This window comes from Zea mays, chromosome 1, assembly GCF_902167145.1.
Source record: "Zea mays cultivar B73 chromosome 1, Zm-B73-REFERENCE-NAM-5.0, whole genome shotgun sequence".
NCBI classification, from domain to species: domain Eukaryota; kingdom Viridiplantae; phylum Streptophyta; class Magnoliopsida; order Poales; family Poaceae; genus Zea; species Zea mays.
The window spans coordinates 154,182,424-154,201,154 of NC_050096.1; the positions used below are offsets into that span (position 1 = coordinate 154,182,424).

General features: G+C 51.4%; 1 long non-coding RNA gene, 1 other non-coding gene and 1 pseudogene across 2 annotated transcripts; all 3 read right to left on the reverse strand.

Moving 5' to 3' along the window:
• Positions 1–654: 654 nt before the first annotated feature.
• Positions 655–1,129, reverse strand: LOC118476062 (uncharacterized; annotated as a pseudogene).
• A 1,669-nt stretch (positions 1,130–2,798) lies between these two features.
• LOC118476063 (uncharacterized) lies at positions 2,799–3,309 on the reverse strand. Its single transcript, XR_004855352.1, has 2 exons — positions 3,089–3,309; positions 2,799–3,012 (listed from the first exon to the last, which is right to left on the reverse strand). It is a non-coding gene; the product is annotated as an uncharacterized lncRNA (long non-coding RNA).
• Positions 3,310–3,637: 328 nt separating this feature from the next.
• Positions 3,638–4,283, reverse strand: LOC103639619 (uncharacterized). Its single transcript, XR_004549275.2, has 2 exons — positions 4,084–4,283; positions 3,638–3,982 (listed from the first exon to the last, which is right to left on the reverse strand). It is a non-coding gene; the product is annotated as an uncharacterized protein (transcript).
• Between the last annotated feature and the right edge of the window lie 14,448 nt (positions 4,284–18,731).

Sequence of the window (18,731 nt, forward strand, 5' to 3'; positions counted from 1 at the left end):
ATCGTCATAGATTCTATGACGCATACTAGCTTCGTCCCAAAATCTATGACACTATATTTCGTCATAATTGCCCCTAAAAACGTCATAATTCATACTGACATGCATTGCCACGTGGCTAATGGTGATGACGTGGTACGTGACGTGGCAAAACATTTATGACGAAAATTTTTGCCATAAATTCGATGACGTGGCATAATTGTTGTGACGAAGAATTTCATCACAAATTGAAAGGTGTTGGCCGCTTATGTGGCAATACATTTGTGACAAAAAGTTTCGTCATAAAATGTGATGACACGACAAGTGATGTGCTGACAAAGCATTTGTGACAAATATAATCATCATCGCAAGGAATACATCATATGCATTCATATCATCATAGAATATTACACATCAGAACCAAAATATCATATGAATTTGTTCAACACAAATATTTCATCTAGAAGAGAATAATATAACTTTAAAACATATATCTACAAATCCTTTAACTTAAAATCCAAAACAAATCCAATAACTTCAACTCAAAGTATTAAACATTAAGCATACATGAAAAATGATCTTATAACTTCAAATCTAGAGCTACTGTAACTAGCCACTATAACAGCCATAAGGTTGCATGTCCTATAGTGGTCAACCAGACTTATGATGGAGGCACTTGGCCTCGATTGAAGCTTAATAGTTGACGAAGGAGGTTGTTATTTTCTTCCATCGACCTCTTCATACTATCAATGGTCTCCTGAGATGCTTGTGCTTGAGCCTTCAAGGTTTCCACTTCTTCCCGAAGGCCATCTTTTTCTTGCTTCTCGGTCTTCAGTTCATCCTGAAGTTGTTGAACCTTTGCAGAAACAGTCGTTGTGGAGCTTTTCTGGGATGCAGACTTAAGACCAACATTGCGTAGGAACACACTGGAGCCTGGTAGCACATTAGAAACAACTTCTGTAGGAGATTTTGGTTGTTGTCCATCCTGAACTGGTGCTGCTACCATTTCTTCCATGTCAACCTAATATAAAATTTAAAGGTTATTCATCAGTATAGTATACCACAAGTTGCAAGTTGTTAGTACAAACATGAAAGGAAAACAAGCACTTACAATAGCTTTCTGAACATTTTTCACTAAAACCTTTCTTTTTGCTACAATGCATCTCCTTGAAAAGATCTAAGATCTATTGCACTAGGTTCCGCGTCCTTATATTTTTCTTGCTTCTGAAATGATATAAAATGAGTCCGGTGAGAATGAAGGTCTTAAAATAAGGTACAGGTAGGTTTTAAAATAACAATTTAAAATGCATTTTAGATATGAACAGCGCTAAAGCATTTAAATAAAATTGTAAATGAAGCAATCAGGAACAACTATATGAGCAAACAAAGATGTTTCATTGTGCTTTGGTATACATAAATAGAAACATAGATGTTAGAGTCGATTACTGCATATCTAAATGCTTTAGCAAGCTATATATATTTAAATGCTAGAGAGATGTTAGAGTCGATTACAAAAACAGAGATGTTAGAGATGTTAGAATCAAATACAGAAATAGAAAAATAGCAAGCTATACATTCTCTGTTATTATTGTTCTATCTATCCAGTACTTGATGAATATATAAATGGACTTTTTGCAGAAAGAGCATGAGGAACTGCACAATGTTCAAATAAGGAGGATTAGGAAACTTGTAGGTACCGTAGCTACAACCTAAAACATTATAGTTTGGTGGATGACCTGTTAATAAACTATTAACAATACAATAAAAATGATTTAGGATACATGCTCTCTAATTAGTGGAAGCAAGCACACATAATAACCACCTCTTTAAATGGTTATGGGTGTTCATTTGCAGCATTACACATTCATAGATTATTCAACTATGCACATAAAATAAAGGTTGTTGCATAATCAAGAAATGTAAGTGAACACAAATGTAACAACCAGAGGCAACTATATGAGGTAACATAGATGTTAAACTGACTCTATTGGCAATATTACACATTCACATATCATTCAACTATGCAGATAAGTAAACAGTGGTTATTTTCTTACCAATATAAAAGCCTTTGCAATGTAGGACTGAGAGCCTGTGCATCGTTGATACTGTACTTTTTCACGATTAAGTTTGTTCTTCGCACAACTTTCCTGTGTATCAAATAAGCATGTAAAAATAATATAGACTTAGAATATGTAGCTGGAGTAAGAAAAAACAAACATATGATGTGGCAACAGAGTAAGCAATCATGTCAGACATAGGGTTATGCAAAAGCCACCATTCTAGATCATGCCACACTGCTACAAACGTGAATACATGGAAAACTCACTCTTATTGCCTAATATAGTATAAGCAGTTTATTCTCTGGTTCAAAAAAGATACACCAACGCCACAATCACATCATGTATAGACTAACATTTTACCAAAAATAGGCACCTGTCACATTGTATTCCCCTTTTCCCATTATTTTTGGCTAGCAAAACAAAACTGCCGCCCATGTAATGCTTATTTGACTGTGTAAACAAATATATGTATAACTTGTTGTTTTTTAGGTCAAAGAAATATGTCAGTAGCAGTTGCAGTAACAATGGAGTACTAAAGCAGTTCCCTGATGCAATACAAGTCTGCTCCCAGTCAAGTAATATGTCAAATATTTGCAGCAACTAGCAGGCTGACCTAGTACTATATATGCAACAGATCAAAGAAACATGTGTTATTTATAGAATGATCAATGGACTGGCCATCACACTGTGTTCCAAAGACGATGTTGATTCATAGGTTGGGATAAGCATAAAGATGTAGAAAACGTCTGGATATTGCAAGTACCTTGTGATTTGGGGTAGACCACTTCTCCACCAACTTTCTCCAGTCGTTGTCAGACATGCTTGGAATAGGTGATGTAGTCCTCACTTGATTAGCAGGTATCCCATTGAAGTACTTCTATTTCAGTCTATACCTCATTTGGCGCTGTCCACTCTTTAGCATGTCTAGACATGCATCTTCCACTGTCTTGCTCTCACTGTCCACCGTGAAATTAGCCTAGTAAAGAAGTAATCATTATATGAGTCTTGATTGAAAAGGCCAATGAACTTTATGACGAGTAAAACTAACTTACAGTAACTTTGCCAATGTAGTTTCTTATTATAGGTTCATTCTCTCTCTTCTTGTATTCCTTCCAATGGTTAAATATTGGAATGTGCTGCCTCAATGTGATTCCACCCTCTGATGCAAACTTAGCAGCTTGAATAGGTGGCTCTGGCCTTTTGTTCCCTTCAGTGATTTGGATTGGAATCTTGATTCCCAGTCCTCTGCTTAACGATTCAAGTTGCCTGCCCATGCTTTTTCTCCATGGTATGATTTCTGTTGTTTGTGGTCATGCCAAAAAATGTACATTATCTTACACAATTAGTGTCAAATATAAATAATTATAATTGTATAGACACAAATTGTTTTTATATGAGTAATGTTGCTTATAACTAAATATTAGTTGTGATAAAACATAATACAACATATGAATAATTGAGTTCAAATTGAAGTTGTACCCAAATGGGGTAAGTATAGGTTCTCAATATATATTTGTGACTCGCCAAAATCATTCATGATATTATCATAGTAATGATAGATATCGCAGTCCAAAAAGTTAAGATGCCCACTTGCCTTGATTCCCAGTGTGGTTATCACCCTCCTGTATCTGGAAAGTAGGTTATGCAACAGTATCCATGTCTTGGATGGGCTCATGGTTTGTGGCAGTATTGGAACTAGGATGTGTAGGAACAATAAGGTTGTGGGTCAAATCATGGTTTGTGGCGGCACTTGAACTGGGTTGTGTAGAAACATTTAGGCTATGGGTAGACATTTGGTTTACTTTAGCAACTCTTTGTCTAGTGACTCTAACTGGCTGTTCCTGCACAGGTGCCATAATTCTTTTATTTCCTCTTGTTACTTTTGTTGACATATGTTCACCATCATTGGAGATGTGGGTAGGGACACCCTTACGAGCTTGGAATTCCTAAATATATGTACAACACAATAAGCATATTCATATCAAATTATTTGCGAACCCAAAAGTAATGATAGATAATGTGAAGAAGCTAAGAGAGTAATCAGTACCATGCCAACATCCTCTTCACCAGAATCCTCAACATTCTCACCATCATATAAAGAACCTGATTCCTGAGGACTGCCTTGTTTGTTGTTTGCACTTGTTGCGGTGATCATTGTTTTTAATTGTCCAAGGCCTAGCCGTTGAAACAATTGATTGTTCTTCATCATATTCACAGCCCTCATGTTCTCGTATTCAGTAAGAGGGTCTTCTGTACATTTAAAATGTAAATGAATAAATGAAAAAGGTATCAAACACAATAAAGAAGAAATTGTAATGCATCAATTATATTCAACAATTGATATCTTGTGTCAATTTCTTGCTTGGTCCAAAATGTTATATATAGATGGATAAAGTTCTCCACCCAATGTTAAAAAACATCCTGTTTGGTTTGACAATGAATAAAATCGATCTAGCTATGTCTAATTGAAAAATTGTATTCTGAAATAGTGAGCATTTGCAATTGGCGCATATAGCCAAGAGATCTAAGCAACCAGAAAATATTACTGAATGTCTTTAACTTATGGTCTTAGAATGTCTTTAATTATCATTAGTTCATTACTCACGGTACTACTGAAATATTACTCAAAAACATGCTTTAACTTATGGTCTTAGAATGTCTTGAATTATCATTGGTTCATTACTCACTGTACTACTGAAATATTACTCAGAAAATTCAATAGTATTTTTAAATGTGTTGCCTTAAGGCTAAGATCTTTCAGTTTGCAAGGCAGTTTTCATGATGATTGAAATTTAATAGTGATAACACTTTAAATCTACAACCACTACAAAATGAACTTTTACTTAATATGAAATTATCATTTAGTTTATGAAATGTGCATGTACAACCTCAAACCAACATAATATTGTTATGACTTATATTACCGTTTTTTTCTAACGCGCGCAAAGGGCGCGCCATTTACTAGTTAGCAGGAATTGCAGGGAATAGTAGACACACAAGCAATATCTTAACCGATCACACCATGGTAGTAGGCTAGCAGCTAGATACTAAAATAGCTAGAAGTTTCTAGGACATATGTGACATGAGCAGCCACAATCTACATCATGATTCTACCCAGATCCAAAGCTTATGGAGGTTCGGGGTTGGGCAGGAAGCAGGTAGCGCAGAGAAGTTGTTGTGTGTATGCCAACGGCAGCAAGCACCTTCTCCCTGTCGCCGGCGGAGAATTTGCCGAGCGAGGTGGCCGCTGAAGGCTCGGAACGAGTCATTTGCGCGGCCATAGTGGAAGGCAACGGTAGGCGGAGGTTGCTGCAGGTGATGGCGGTTGCGGCTAGTGGAGACAGTGAAGGCAAAGGAGGAGGCGTCGCGATGGCGAGGACGAGTCAGGCGACAGAGAAGAGGAGGCGATAGATGGTGGAGGTATGGGAGGCGGGAAGGATGGGGACAGAGCTCATGAGTCGTCATGGCCATGGTGGAGAAAACCTTCCCAAACCTAGATCCCACTGCTTCACGAAGTGACGAACAGAGAGGAGCAACTAAACAAAATTACCTTCGGAATTATGTGAGGGTCGTGTGGATCTCTTCCCGGGAGGCATCGTGGGGAGGTCACCGGACCACGGCAGCTGACTGCTATGAGGGAGGGTAAGGAAGAGAGGTCAGGTAAAGAAGATATGTGTAGGGAGGTTATGCGAGGACGTCCAGCCATTTCGGAGTTAGGTGAAGAAGATAGGCAAAAAAAATAAAAAAAAGGAATAGCTGAACAGAGTTGATAGGAGTCGAACCTACCACCTCAGGGTATTCCTATACAGAGCAGACCATTACACTATGTGAAGACTGATGATGAAGTAACGGAGCTAGTAGAATTTTAGTATTATAATCCGTTGAACTTCGGAATTTTAGTAATGGAGTTTTTTGGAAGAGTTATTTGAATTTGTAACATTCTCGTCGCGCGACTTCGCCACTTTATAACTCTGCAGTCGTGCTTCGCCAGTTTGGTATTATGGAGGAAACACCCGCGCCATTTTGATATTGTTAATGTCCCGGCCTCTGTAACCTTTTCTTACCTACGGTAAAAGTCATTGTTGCCCCTCGCTGTAACCACGACGCTGCTGATGAAAACCTAACTCTCATCCCTTTCCATGGCGCCACCAATATCTGTGAGCTCGATCCGAGAGTGCTCTTCCTCCGATGGCGGCTCCGACGAGGGGGAAGAAACGCCTGGTCCTCGACGTCGATGTCGAGTTGGACAGTGAGGCCTAAGTAGCTTTGGCTTTCAATCGTTTGTCGGTGTCGATCGTTGCCAAGCCTACAGGCTACGTTCGCGGCAAGGAGCAGTCCTACACGGGCAAGGACCTAAACTGCGCGGCTGTTGGGGCGAAGGCAAAGACGCCACCCTTCGCTCGTCGCCCTTCGCCGCAGTCGCTGGTCTGACAAAGACAAAACGGGCAGGGACACCCTTCGCTTCATTCAGCACCAGACGAAGGCCTGCGGTGACGTCTCCCCGTAGCACGGCCTCGTCCTGCTCTAAGGCCCACGTGTGATCTGGCCCATTGTAACGGGCCCCGCGTGGCCGCCTTTGTGTTACGGGCCTAGTTTGTAAAGGCATTCTTGTAATTACGGCTTGTAACCCTGCTTTATGGGAATATTCTGGGGATAAACTAGGTGTCTGAGGGCACATGCGTCCTTAACACAAGGCGCTGGGCACTCAGATACCTATAAATACCCCCGCACAGTGCCCGTGAGAGGCTAGATCAACAGAGCTATTGCCCCCGTGCACGTAACCCTGTTGTCACCACCGTTCACCCTTGTTGGCTTCCTTGCTGCTGAGAGCAAGTTCCAACATTTGGCGCCCACCGTTCGTGCTACGACCAAACCACCCGCGATGGCACCCAAGAGAGCTAACCCGAAGGCTGACGAGGCTGCGAAGGCAGCACTGCTGGCCGCAAGAAAGGGCAAGGCCCTCGCCCTCACCCAATCCACCCACCAAGAGCCCACTGAAGACAACATCCCCCGCACCTGCGAAGACGACACCTTCCGCACCTGCGGGCCCGAAGGACAATCGCAGCCGCCCCCAGGCTTCGCCCCAGTGGAGGGCGCGGATCTCACCGAGGACGGCGAGGTCCTCGGCGTCTCAACAGAAGAACAGTTACAGCTGCGCGCCCTGCGCCTCAAGAACCGCAATCTCCAGAGGCAGAAAGAGATACTGGAAGCCAAGCGCCAACGTGTGTCCGCACTAGCCAAGGTGCGGCAGATGATACGCGACGAGGAGCAGAAGGCCCAAGACCTCGAGCGCGAGATCGCGCTGATGCAACGCGAAGGCCACCTCGGTCTACAGCAAGAGCCACCCCTCCAGCAGCGCGCGCAACCGGAGGACACGCGCGAAGGCCACCTCGGCCTACAGCATGGCCCACCCCTGCAACACCGGGCGCAGCAGGAGAACCCGCGTTTCCCCCAACATGACTACGCCTTCCAGCACGGCGCGCCATTCCAAGGGGTCAACTACCTCGAAGAGCGAAGTCCCCTGGCGCCACACCTGCAAGTGACGCCTTGGCCAGCTAACTTCCGAGCAGGGGCATATCCCAAGTACAACGGCAGCACCGACCCGGCGCAATACATAATGAGTTATCAAGTCGCCGTTGCATCCGCCGGAGGGGACGACGCCACAATGGCGAAGTCTTTCATCATCGCCCTAGAGGGCCCAGCACTCACCTGGTTCACCAGATTGCCTCCGCTGTCCATTGATTCGTGGAGAAGTCTCAGGGACAAGTTCCTTCTCAACTTCCAAGGGTACCGCCCAGACACCGACGCTTTGGCCGAGCTCTCGCTTTGCAAACAGCTGGAAAAGGAGACTCTGCGGGAGTATTACCGCAAATTCTTAACGCTCAAGTCACAGCTGCCCTCCGTCGATGATCAGATCGCTATCCACTACGCCATCAGTGGCCTTCGGGCCGGCGTCCTCTACAGCCACTGTATCAGAGATCCACCCAAGAACCTTCAGGAGCTATATCAGCTCTTTGAAAAATATGCCAAATCCGAAGAGCTCCACCAGCGCAAAGTTGAGTCACAGCGGAAGCCCAAAGATGCCCCGCAGTCCAGCCGCACATGGACGAGGACTCCGCAACCAGACTCCGGCCGAGATGGCCGCAGTCAACAGCAAGTGCACAACATCGCAAACCAGCAGCCTGCTGCTGACCCCCCTCGTCGCCAGGAATATCCCCCCCAAGGCCGCGGAAACGGAACTCGTGGCAGGGGCCGAGGGCGCGCGCAGCCGCCGCGCCGGTTCTACTGCCTTTTCCACGGCGAAGACTGCGCCCACCAAACCAAAGACTGCCCCGAAACGAAGGCCACCAGAGACAGAATGGCGCGGGCGCAGCCAGCCGACAATCCCAGAATTGTCGCGCAAAATTTTCAGCCACCCCCCACCATATATCCACGCTCCCGCTCCGCATCCACCGCACCACGCTTACCAACACCATCAGGAAGTACAAATCGTACCTCCTCCACCCCCACCACCACACCAGCAACACCAAAACATCCCCCATGCCCCAAAGCAGGAAGACTTCGCCGATCAACCATATCGCGGAGTCATTCACATGATAACAGGGGGGTCCAGCACTGACTTCGACACCAAGCGGCAGAAGCGGGACCACTACCGCAGCATCAACCATGTCGCGGTCACCGGCCCAGTCGTGCAGACGAAGTGGTCCCACATACCGCTAACCTTCGATGCACGAGACGTCGACCTGCGCAGCGCCCCCCACATCGACGCTATGGTCATCAATTGCAGCGTGGCAGGCTGGGACCTACACAAGGTCCTAGTCGACAATGGCAGCCAGGCGGACATCATCTTCCTCCACGCCTTCGACCGCATGGGTATAAGCCACAGTCTGCTCAAGCCTTCGGACAATCCGTTGTATGGCTTCGGCGGCAAGGGCACCTTTCCCGTTGGCAAAATAGAGCTTCCCCTCTCCTTCGGTGTAGCACCCAATGCCCGAAGTGAGCAAGTAACCTTCGACATTGTCGACATGGTATATCCGTACAACGCCATCATGGGCCGGGGCTCCATCAATAAGTTCGAAGCTGCCATCCACGGACTGTACCTATGTATGAAGATACCAGGTCCGCTAGGCGCTATCACGATCTACGGCAACCAGCAGACGGCGTGCAACATAGAGCGGGACTTCGTGCCTGGTCAGAGGAACGTACACTGTCTCACGACCCAGCGCGAGGTCCCCGCGCCTGCCAGCCTAGCCGACAAGCAGCACGAGAAGGCACAGTTGCAGAGCCACGATGGAACCAGGACTGTTCCCCTTGATCAGGCCACGCCCAAGCAGACAGTCACTATCAGCGAAGACCTTACGTCACATGAAGAAGAGAGGCTTCTCTGCTGCCTGGCCAAAAATAAAGATGTCTTCGCCTGGTCCGCCCTAGACCTGGTCGGAGTCAGCCGATCCATAATTGAGCACAGCTTGGGAATTGACCCTTCGGTGCGACCAAAAAAGCAAAGGCTCCGCAAAATGTCCGACGAAAAGACAGAGGCCGCCAAGGCGGAAGTGCACCGCCTCCTAGAAGCTAAATTCATCGAGCCAGTGGCTTACCCCACGTGGCTCTCCAATGTCGTAATGGTGCAGAAAAAAAGCGGGAAATGGCGAATGTGCATAGACTTCACCAGTCTCAATAAGGCCTGCCCGAAGGACAATTTCCCGTTGCCGCGGATCGACAAAATAGTCGATAGCGCGACCGGATGCGAGGTCATGTCACTCCTCGACTGCTTCTCCGGCTATCACCAGATATACATGAAGGAGGAAGACAAGGCTAGCACCAGCTTTATAACACCCTTCGGCACTTATTGCTTCATCAGGATGCCGGAGGGACTCAAGAATGCGGGGTCCACCTTCTCCAGACTCACCAAAATAGTACTCGAAGGGCAGGTCGGCAGAAACATATTTACATATGTGGACGACATCGTCGTCTCCAGCAAGAATAAGGAGGACCATCTCGCCGACCTCGCCGAGACATTCGCGAACATGCGAGATGCACGACTCCGCCTGAACCCGGAAAAGTGTGTCTTTGGTGTTCGCCAGGGCAAGATATTGGGTTACCTGGTGTCACACCGCGGCATCGAGGCCAACCCAACCAAGATCCAGGCCATCGTCGACATGTCGCCTCCGCAGTCCGTCAGGGACGTCCAGCGTCTGACAGGCAGATTGGCCGCTCTCAACAGATTCATCTCTAGGTCCGCCGAGCGAAGTCTCCCCTTCCTTAAAACACTTCGCGGTGCGAAAGACTTCGCCTAGGGGCCGGAGCAAGCAGCGGCCTTCGCCTCATTAAAACAGTACTTATCGGAGCTGGCCATCCTCACAAGCCCCGACCCCTCGCTCCCCCTATTGCTCTATGTCGCGGCTTCGCCGCACGCGGTCAGCGCGGCACTAGTGCAGGAGCAGACTATTGAAGGCACAGTCAGACAGTGCCCTATTTACTATGTCTCCGAAGTCCTGACACCGTCCAAATGCAACATGACAGAGCTGGAGAAGATCGCCTACGCAGTTGTTATGTCCTCGCGCAAATTGCGCCATTACTTTGAAGCATTCAAGGTCCGAGTCACCTCTGACAGGGGGCTCGGCGAACTATTCAGAAACCCGGAGGCATCGGTGAGGATTGCCAAGTGGGCAGCCGAACTCTCCGGCTACCACATCAGCTTCGAGCCCAGGACAACCATCAAGTCGCAAGTCCTGGCAGACTTCGTCGTCGACTGGACTGGGCCAGTAGCACAGCCGGACCCGTCCACAGAAAAGGTCTGGACCATCCATTGCGACGGCGCATGGTGCCATGCGGGGGCAGGCGTCGCTGCAATTGTCACCTCACCAACCGGAGTCAAACACAGATATGCAGCACGCCTCAGCTTCGCTCTGGAGTCCGACAGATGCACAAACAACATCGCAGAGTATGAAGTGGTTATCCTCGGCCTCCGCAAGCTAAGGGCCCTCGGAGTCACCACATGTATCATCAAGACAGACTCCAAGATAGTTGCCGGCCAGATCGAGAAAGATTATGCAGCAAAGGACCCCGCGCTCATGCAATACCTCGCGGCTATCCGAAGTCTCGAGAGACAGTTCAAGGGATTCACCCTGCAGCATGTGGATAGGGCCAAGAACGAGGAGGCCGACGCATTGGCCAAGGTTGCCGCCAGGGGCGAGCCCTTGCCCTCCGACGTGTTCTTTCATACCATCGGCACGCCCGCCGTCCGGAGCCCCGAAGGGCTCCAAATAACTAATGATAGCGAGGGCCACCGTATAGTCAACCTAATCATGACCGAAGACTGGCGGGCACCAATAACCCTGTTCCTACAGGGGTACTATCATCCAACTGACGTCAGTGAGGCAAAGCGCCTCAGACATCGAAGCAGGGACTTCGCACTGATTGAGGGCCAATTATACAAGAAAGGGGTCAGTCAGCCAATACTGAAATGCGTCACCGAAACCGAAGGCATGCAGATCCTACGCGAAGTCCACAGTGGTACGTGTGGCTCGCACGCAGGGCCAAGGGCCCTGGCTGCCAAGGTGATCCGACAAGGGTTTTACTGGCCCGCAATGATCTGCACCGCAAATCGGGTCACGAGGTCCTGCGAAGCCTGCCAGAAGTTCTCTCCTCGGTCAGGCAACCCCTCGCAATATACAAAGCTGATTGCCCATACATGGCCTCTCCAGCGCTGGGGCCTGGACATCGTCGGGCCCCTGCCCACCGCTCAGGGGAACCTTAAGTTCGCCTTCGTAGCCGTCGAATACTTCACCAAATGGATTGAAGCGAGGGCTGTTTCCACAATCACATCAAAGACTGCCCAAAAATTCTTCTGGCAGAACATCGTTTGCCGCTTCGGAGTACCGTCCGAGCTAACAGTTGACAACGGCAAGCAGTTCGACAGCCAAGATTTCAAGGATTTTTGTTTCTCCATCGGCACCAAGCTTGCCTTCGCTTCAGTCTATCATCCGCAGTCCAACGGGGTCGTGGAGCGCGCCAATGGGAAAATATTCACAGCTGTCAAAAAGATGCTCCTCGATGAAAGAAAAGGCAGATGGACCGATTTATTACCGGAGGCAGTCTGGGCGCTAAACACAACTGAGTGCAGGGCGACCGGGTTCACTCCTTTCCGCCTTCTATACGGATCGGAGGCAATGACCCCGCAAGAAATAAAGCATGGGTCCCCGCGTACAGTTCCGTCAGCCGTCCCCGACGTGGATGAGCCAACTTCAAAAGATCTCATTGACGGAGACCGGGTCTTCGCCCTACAGGCCCTAAACAAATATCAAGCCCAAACCAAAGCATGGCGCGACCGCGCAGTCATCCCGAGGGAGTTCAGCGAGGGGGACCTCGTACTCATCCGGACAGCTCGGACGGAGTCCAAGGGCAAGTTGGAGCCCAAGTGGGAGGGCCCCTTCATAGTCAAGTCAAAAGCTTCCCCCAGCGCTTACAGGCTCACAACGCCAAACGGCGAGGACCTGGAGCACTCCTGGAACATCGACAACCTTCGCAAATTTTTTGTTTGACCCATTTAGGGCTGATTTCGCCCTTGTAATTCGCCGCAAACAATCTTGTACCGGCCCGCACTCTTTTCCTCCCGGGGGGTGAGGTTTTTAACGAGGCGGAGCCATGTAATATTTGTGAAAAAAAATCCCCCGCAAAAACATGTGTCGAAAAAAGACCGCGACAACGGTCTTCGGCATTCGACCAATTCGAAGTCACCGCGAGGCTAAGCGCTAGCCACCCTCGCGTGCGACAAATCCGCGCAGAAGTCGCCTAAGGGTGCAGCCGGACTTAGCACAACAAGTGCGAAAAAATTCCGATGTCTATCGCGAAGACTATCCGCGCAGAAGTCGCCTAAGGGTGCAGCCGGACTTAGCACAACAAGTGCGAAAAAATTCCGATGTCTATCGCGAAGACTATCCGCGCAGAAGTCGCCTAAGGGTGCAGCCGGACTTAGCACAACAAGTGCGAAAAAATTCCGATATCTATCGCGAAGACTATCCGCGCAGAAGTCGCCTAAGGGTGCAGCCGGACTTAGCACAACAAGTGCGAAAAAATTCTGATATCTATCGCGAAGACTATCCGCGCAGAAGTCGCCTAAGGGTGCAGCCGGACTTAGCACAACAAGTGCGAAAAAATTCCGATGTCTATCGCGAAGACTATCCGCGCAGAAGTCGCCTAAGGGTGCAGCCGGACTTAGCACAACAAGTGCGAAAAAATTCCGATGTCTATCGCGAAGACTATCCGCGCAGAAGTCGCCTAAGGGTGCAGCCGGACTAAGCACATCAAGTGCGAAAAAATTCCAATGTCTATCGCGAAGACTATCCGCGCAGAAGTCGCCTAAGGGTGCAGCCGGACTAAACACATCAAGTGCGAAAAAATTCCGATGTCTCTCGCGAAGACTCCGCGCAGAAGCCGCCTAAGGGCGCAGTCAAACTAGTACAACAAAAGCAGGAGCGACAGCATCAAACCATCCGCGCTAAGACCGACTATAATCACACCAGCACAGCATAGCCAACCATGCCACACAAAGTACACAGCGCCCTCGCAGGCACAGGCACGCGAGGGCACACAACTTCATCTTACAACCTTTTACACATATACAAGCGAGGGCACCACACTCTACATCGGCTCCACCTTAGGAATAATCCCCATCTCCCTATAATTAAATAACATTATCCTAAGCTCCTCACCCGCAAAAAGACTTCGCAGTTCCCCTTCCCCTGTGCTCGTGGCGGCCGGCAAAGACAACAGTTCCTGCCGACCACCCCTACTCACGCGAAGCCGAGCCCCTTCCTCCGCACTAACCCTACGCTTTGCAACCGCCCTTCGTCGTCGGCGCCCGGTGCTAGGACCCAGCACGTCTGGCGCGTCCGCGGCGTGTGGCGAAGCCTCTGCCCTTCGTCGTCGGCGCCCGGTGCTAGGACCCAGCACGTCTGGCGCGTCCGCGGCGTGTGGCGAAGCCTCCGCCGCAGCCACGTCCAAGGCCGCAAAATAATCCAAGTCCTCCTCCGACGACTCCTCAGTCCACTCAACCGAGCTCCCAGAGTCAGTAAAATCAAAAAACTCAGACACAGACCCACCATATTCATTTCCATCTTCCGCGGTCGAAGCCGCCAAAAACCCAGTAGTAGCGGTTGCGTGCGCAGGCCCAAAATCTTGAACCTGCGCAGCAGCCAAAATTCAGTACAACATCCAAAAAGTCCCCAACCCTAAACACCCACTACGCCACCTGCGAAGGCCCTGCCGCTGCGGGAGCCTCCGCTGTCTCCTCCGCCGCTGTTTCCGCCACCACCGCCGTGGAATCTTCAGCGCTCGGCGCAGCAGCTGCGGGGGCGTCAGGCGCGCCTTCGGCCACCTTTGGGGGCAGGTCTTCGCCGGCCACAGCAGAGGTGGGCACGCTCGGCGCGTCTTCCGCAGGCTCCGGGGTTGTTTCCAGGGCGACTCCAGTCGCGGCCTCCGCAGGGGTCGGCTCCGGGCCAGGCAGCGCGCTGTTCAGTGCCCCGAAGTCGTCCACCCGCTCGCCACGCTCCGCCTAAGACAACACACACAAAAGTTCAGCAAGCACACGCACAGAACACATCCAGCAAACACCGAACAAACGACAACGTTACCTGAGCCCTCGCAGCCTCGGCCCGTTCCCTGACCACCTCACGACCGTACAGACCCCACATTCGGTCATAGAGGGCCCCGGCGGATTCCTTCACCACGGGGTCTTCGACCTCATAGATATCTTGCCCAAAATCTTCATCTACCTGGTCGAGGGCCTCAAAGTGCCGGCACCCTTCGCGAGAGAGCGCGTTCATCGCCCCCTCGCAGGTGACCAGGGAGGCGTACGACATCAACCCCCCCACGACGGCTGGAAGTTCCAGCAGCTCCTCCTGCACCCACTGCAGACAGCGAAGGCCGGGCTCTCGGTCCGGCACTTCGAATTCACCGGTCCGCGCACCCAGCTCACGATATGTATCCATAAGCTGCGTGCGCGTCCGTTCGGCCTCCGCATGCACTGCGGCCTCGGCCTCCTTAGCGCGGCTCTCCAGGGCGGTGAGCCGCTCTTGCAGATGTTCGGCGAGCTCCTTGGCAAGATTGCCCTCCGCCCGCGCCAGCTTGGCCTCCGCCTGCGCCGCCTGCCCCTTGGCGACAGCCTCGTTAGCTTCCCTCCTCTCCGCCGCCAGTTGGCGCCGGAGGTCAGTCTTCTCCCTCTCCAGGGCGGCCACCCTGTCCGTCAGCTTACGGCACTTGCTGTCGGAGGCCGACTTCTCACGGACAGCGTCAGCATGTTGTGTCCGAAGTCTCTCGACTTCGGCAGACACAGCCGCCGTGAGGGCCCCCGACGCAGTACGGCTGGCGAAGTCAGCCACCTGCAGGGCCGCGACGCAGTACGTAAGGCCGTTACCCCAAAAGAGGTGGGGGAGAGAGTATAGCTCAACGGACCTGACTCAGCGCCTCCGTCGCCTGACTCAGCGCCTCCGTCACTCCCTTCAGCCGGCGGGTCGCTGCGCCCGCCTCGCCCCTGACCACGGCGAGGGCCGACACCTCGCCTCCGGCGTCAAGGGCCTCGCCCCTCGCCTTCGGCACTATGGCCGCCGTCGCAATCTCCGCGTCAGGCGCAACCATAGCAAGCTGGCCCTCGTCCGACCCTGCAACGCATCTTCAAATAAAAAAAATAATAATAATAACAATAACAATAATAGGCCAGTGACTTACCACCAAGATAGTCGTCCACAGTAATGTCGGTGCCGAAGTCGGCAACACGTTTGCCCGCCAGCGGCAGCGCTCGGGCCGCCTTCGAAGCCTCCGCCACTCCGCTGGCCGGGGGCACCACCTTCGCTGACTTGGAACCTCCGGCGCCCGCCGTTGCCTCCGGCGCCTTGCTAGGTGCAGAGGCGCCCGCCTTCGCCGCCAGCGGCGGCTTACCTCCGCCGGAGGCCACAGCCTTCGTAGTTCCCCGCTGCCTTTTCGGCCGAGCTTCGTGAATCCTGACAGTCGCCTGGCGTTTTTGCGCCGCCCCTTGGCGATCCTTGTCCATCACTGTCCACACAATAGCACCGATATTTCGCCCGTAAGGAAAAACTCTCCACCGATGAACCATACGAGATGTAAAACAGTCCTCCTCAGCCGCGCAGGGGATAGGAACATTTTTCGGCCAGCAGCCCCCGGTAACCCTCAGCATCCGAGCCGAAGACTCCCGGAGCTCGGGCGAAGACATCCTTTCCCCCGGAGCCGCACACGTCCTCATTAACTCTCTAGCAAAACTATCAGACACCCCAAGTCCCCCCATCGCAGTACCTAATTTTCTCTTTTTTGAGGAGGGGGCGGCCGCCAGCGCAGGGTCGCCTCCAGTCTCCACCGCCGGTTTCTTCCCACGGCGGTCCGCTTCGTCTTGACCGGGATAGCCGTCGTACGGCAATTGATTTAATTCGAAGACCCTGTTCAAGCGGTCATTCGACCCGCGGATATCAAAGCTGCGCTGGCCTTCCGTCCTCGGCACGTAACGTCCCACGAGCCGCACCGACAGGTCCTCCGCATCACGCACAAAGGCGGTCGGGTCGCGGTTTCGCAAATTCAGTGCGAAGGCAGGACTTCGCACCACCCTTCCTCCGTGAAAAGGCATCTGGCGAGGGCACACTTCGCCCAATGCCCAGCCGTGCGCCAAGGGCCAGACCCCGTATGCCACGAACTCTTCAACTAAATCACGCCCACTGCTCTGACCGGCGGCGCACCGAAGGGCCCCTTCGTCTGCATCCTCTTCTGCCACTTCGAAGGGCGGATACGCAGAGTAATAATGAGAGCACATCTCAGACACGGGGAGTCCCACATGGCCTTCGACAGCACCCTCAGCAACGTAAAACCAAAATTCATTCCAATTGCCCCACTTGTTGCGGGCGCACGGAACCAACTCCACTACTGGCATTGTGGTCTTGCCGGTCTTCGGCGTGAATGTGCATGACCCGAACTGGGCAACTCCGTCCCCAACCATCCTCTTCTGCCAATGCAAACAATAATTCTTCGCAAAGACTTCAACCGACGGCTGTCCGCCGTACGAAGTCGTCGCCCAGACATACTTCGCCAGCGCCACCATGGCATTCGGTGTCAGCTGATGTATTTGAACATTGAATCTACGCAGGACTTCGCCAACAAACCGGTGCGCAGGCAAGCGGAGACCGGCGGCGAAGAACGCCTCGAAAACGACCAACTCACCCTCCGGCTCGGGGACTTCCTCCGTCCCCGGAGCACGAGCAACTCCGCCGCCAAAGTAGCCCAACCGCTGCATATCTTCAACGCGGGCTGACGTCATCCGTGACACACCAAAATCAACAGTGTCGCCGGCGCGCAACTCCTCCACCATCAAGCTACTCAACGTCTCCTCAGACGAGGCGGCCGCCGGCGGCGTGGTGTCGGCGGAAGAAGAAGAGGACAGCATTGCTACGTACCGTCGGCGGCGGCGAGCGGTCTGCTTCACTCGAGCCAGATCTCCGGCGATCAAGAGACGGCGGGCAGACGAGCAGCAAGACGGCGGGCGGCTAGGGTTTTCGCGGAGCGCGGAAGGCAAAGTTCAAAAAGCACCGACCCCCGCCCCCCTTTTATAGGCAGGGCGCGGCTCTTCGGGAAACCCGCAATCCGACAGGGCGCGGCGCTTCGGGAAACCCGCAATCCAACAGTACGCCGTCCATCAACGGTCACATCGAAAACCATCGCGGAACCACTTCGAGCGAGGGCAGCGTCTCCGCCATCTAGCGACGTCTTCGGCACCAGGTGACTTTGTCGAACTGGTCCCTCGGAGGGCAAATGTTGGGGCGAAGGCAAAGACGCCACCCTTCGCTCGTCGCCCTTCGCCGCAGTCGCTGGTCTGACAAAGACAAAACGGGCAGGGACACCCTTCGCTTCATTCAGCACCAGACGAAGGCCTGCGGTGACGTCTCCCCGTAGCACGGCCTCGTCCTGCTCTGAGGCCCACGTGTGATCTGGCCCATTGTAACGGGCCCCGCGTGGCCGCCTTTGTGTTACGGGCCTAGTTTGTAAAGGCATTCTTGTAATTACGGCTTGTAACCCTGCTTTATGGGAATATTCTGGGGATAAACTAGGTGTCTGAGGGCACATGCGTCCTTAACACAAGGCGCTGGGCACTCAGATACCTATAAATACCCCCGCACAGTGCCCGTGAGAGGCTAGATCAACAGAGCTATTGCCCCCGTGCACGTAACCCTGTTGTCACCACCGTTCACCCTTGTTGGCTTCCTTGCTGCTGAGAGCAAGTTCCAACAGCAGCCACATCAGGTACGTGGTACACCTAGCAAACTCACCAATCATACAACCGGCAGATATATGAGCCCTTCTGTCGTCAGGTACGTGGTACACCCAGCAGCAGACCCCTTCTGTCCTCAAGCAGTGCTCGGAACCTCGTTCAGTGTCGGTAAGGTTTCCTTGCAATAGTATGAGCAATTTCCGAGTTCAATTCCAACACCATTGTATGTGGTTTCGCAGATAACCCGATTTGAAACGGTTCGTAGTGACCTCGCACAAGCCATTGCAAAGATGCATGTAGTTGGGAACGAGTTGTTAGATTTGGCCGGAAACGAGATAATGGATTCGCCAAATACGGCCAAAGAGGTGTCAGTGAACTTCTCAATGTGGCGCGTGTATGAACTTGCTCAGTCACTGTTGGAGGAAGCA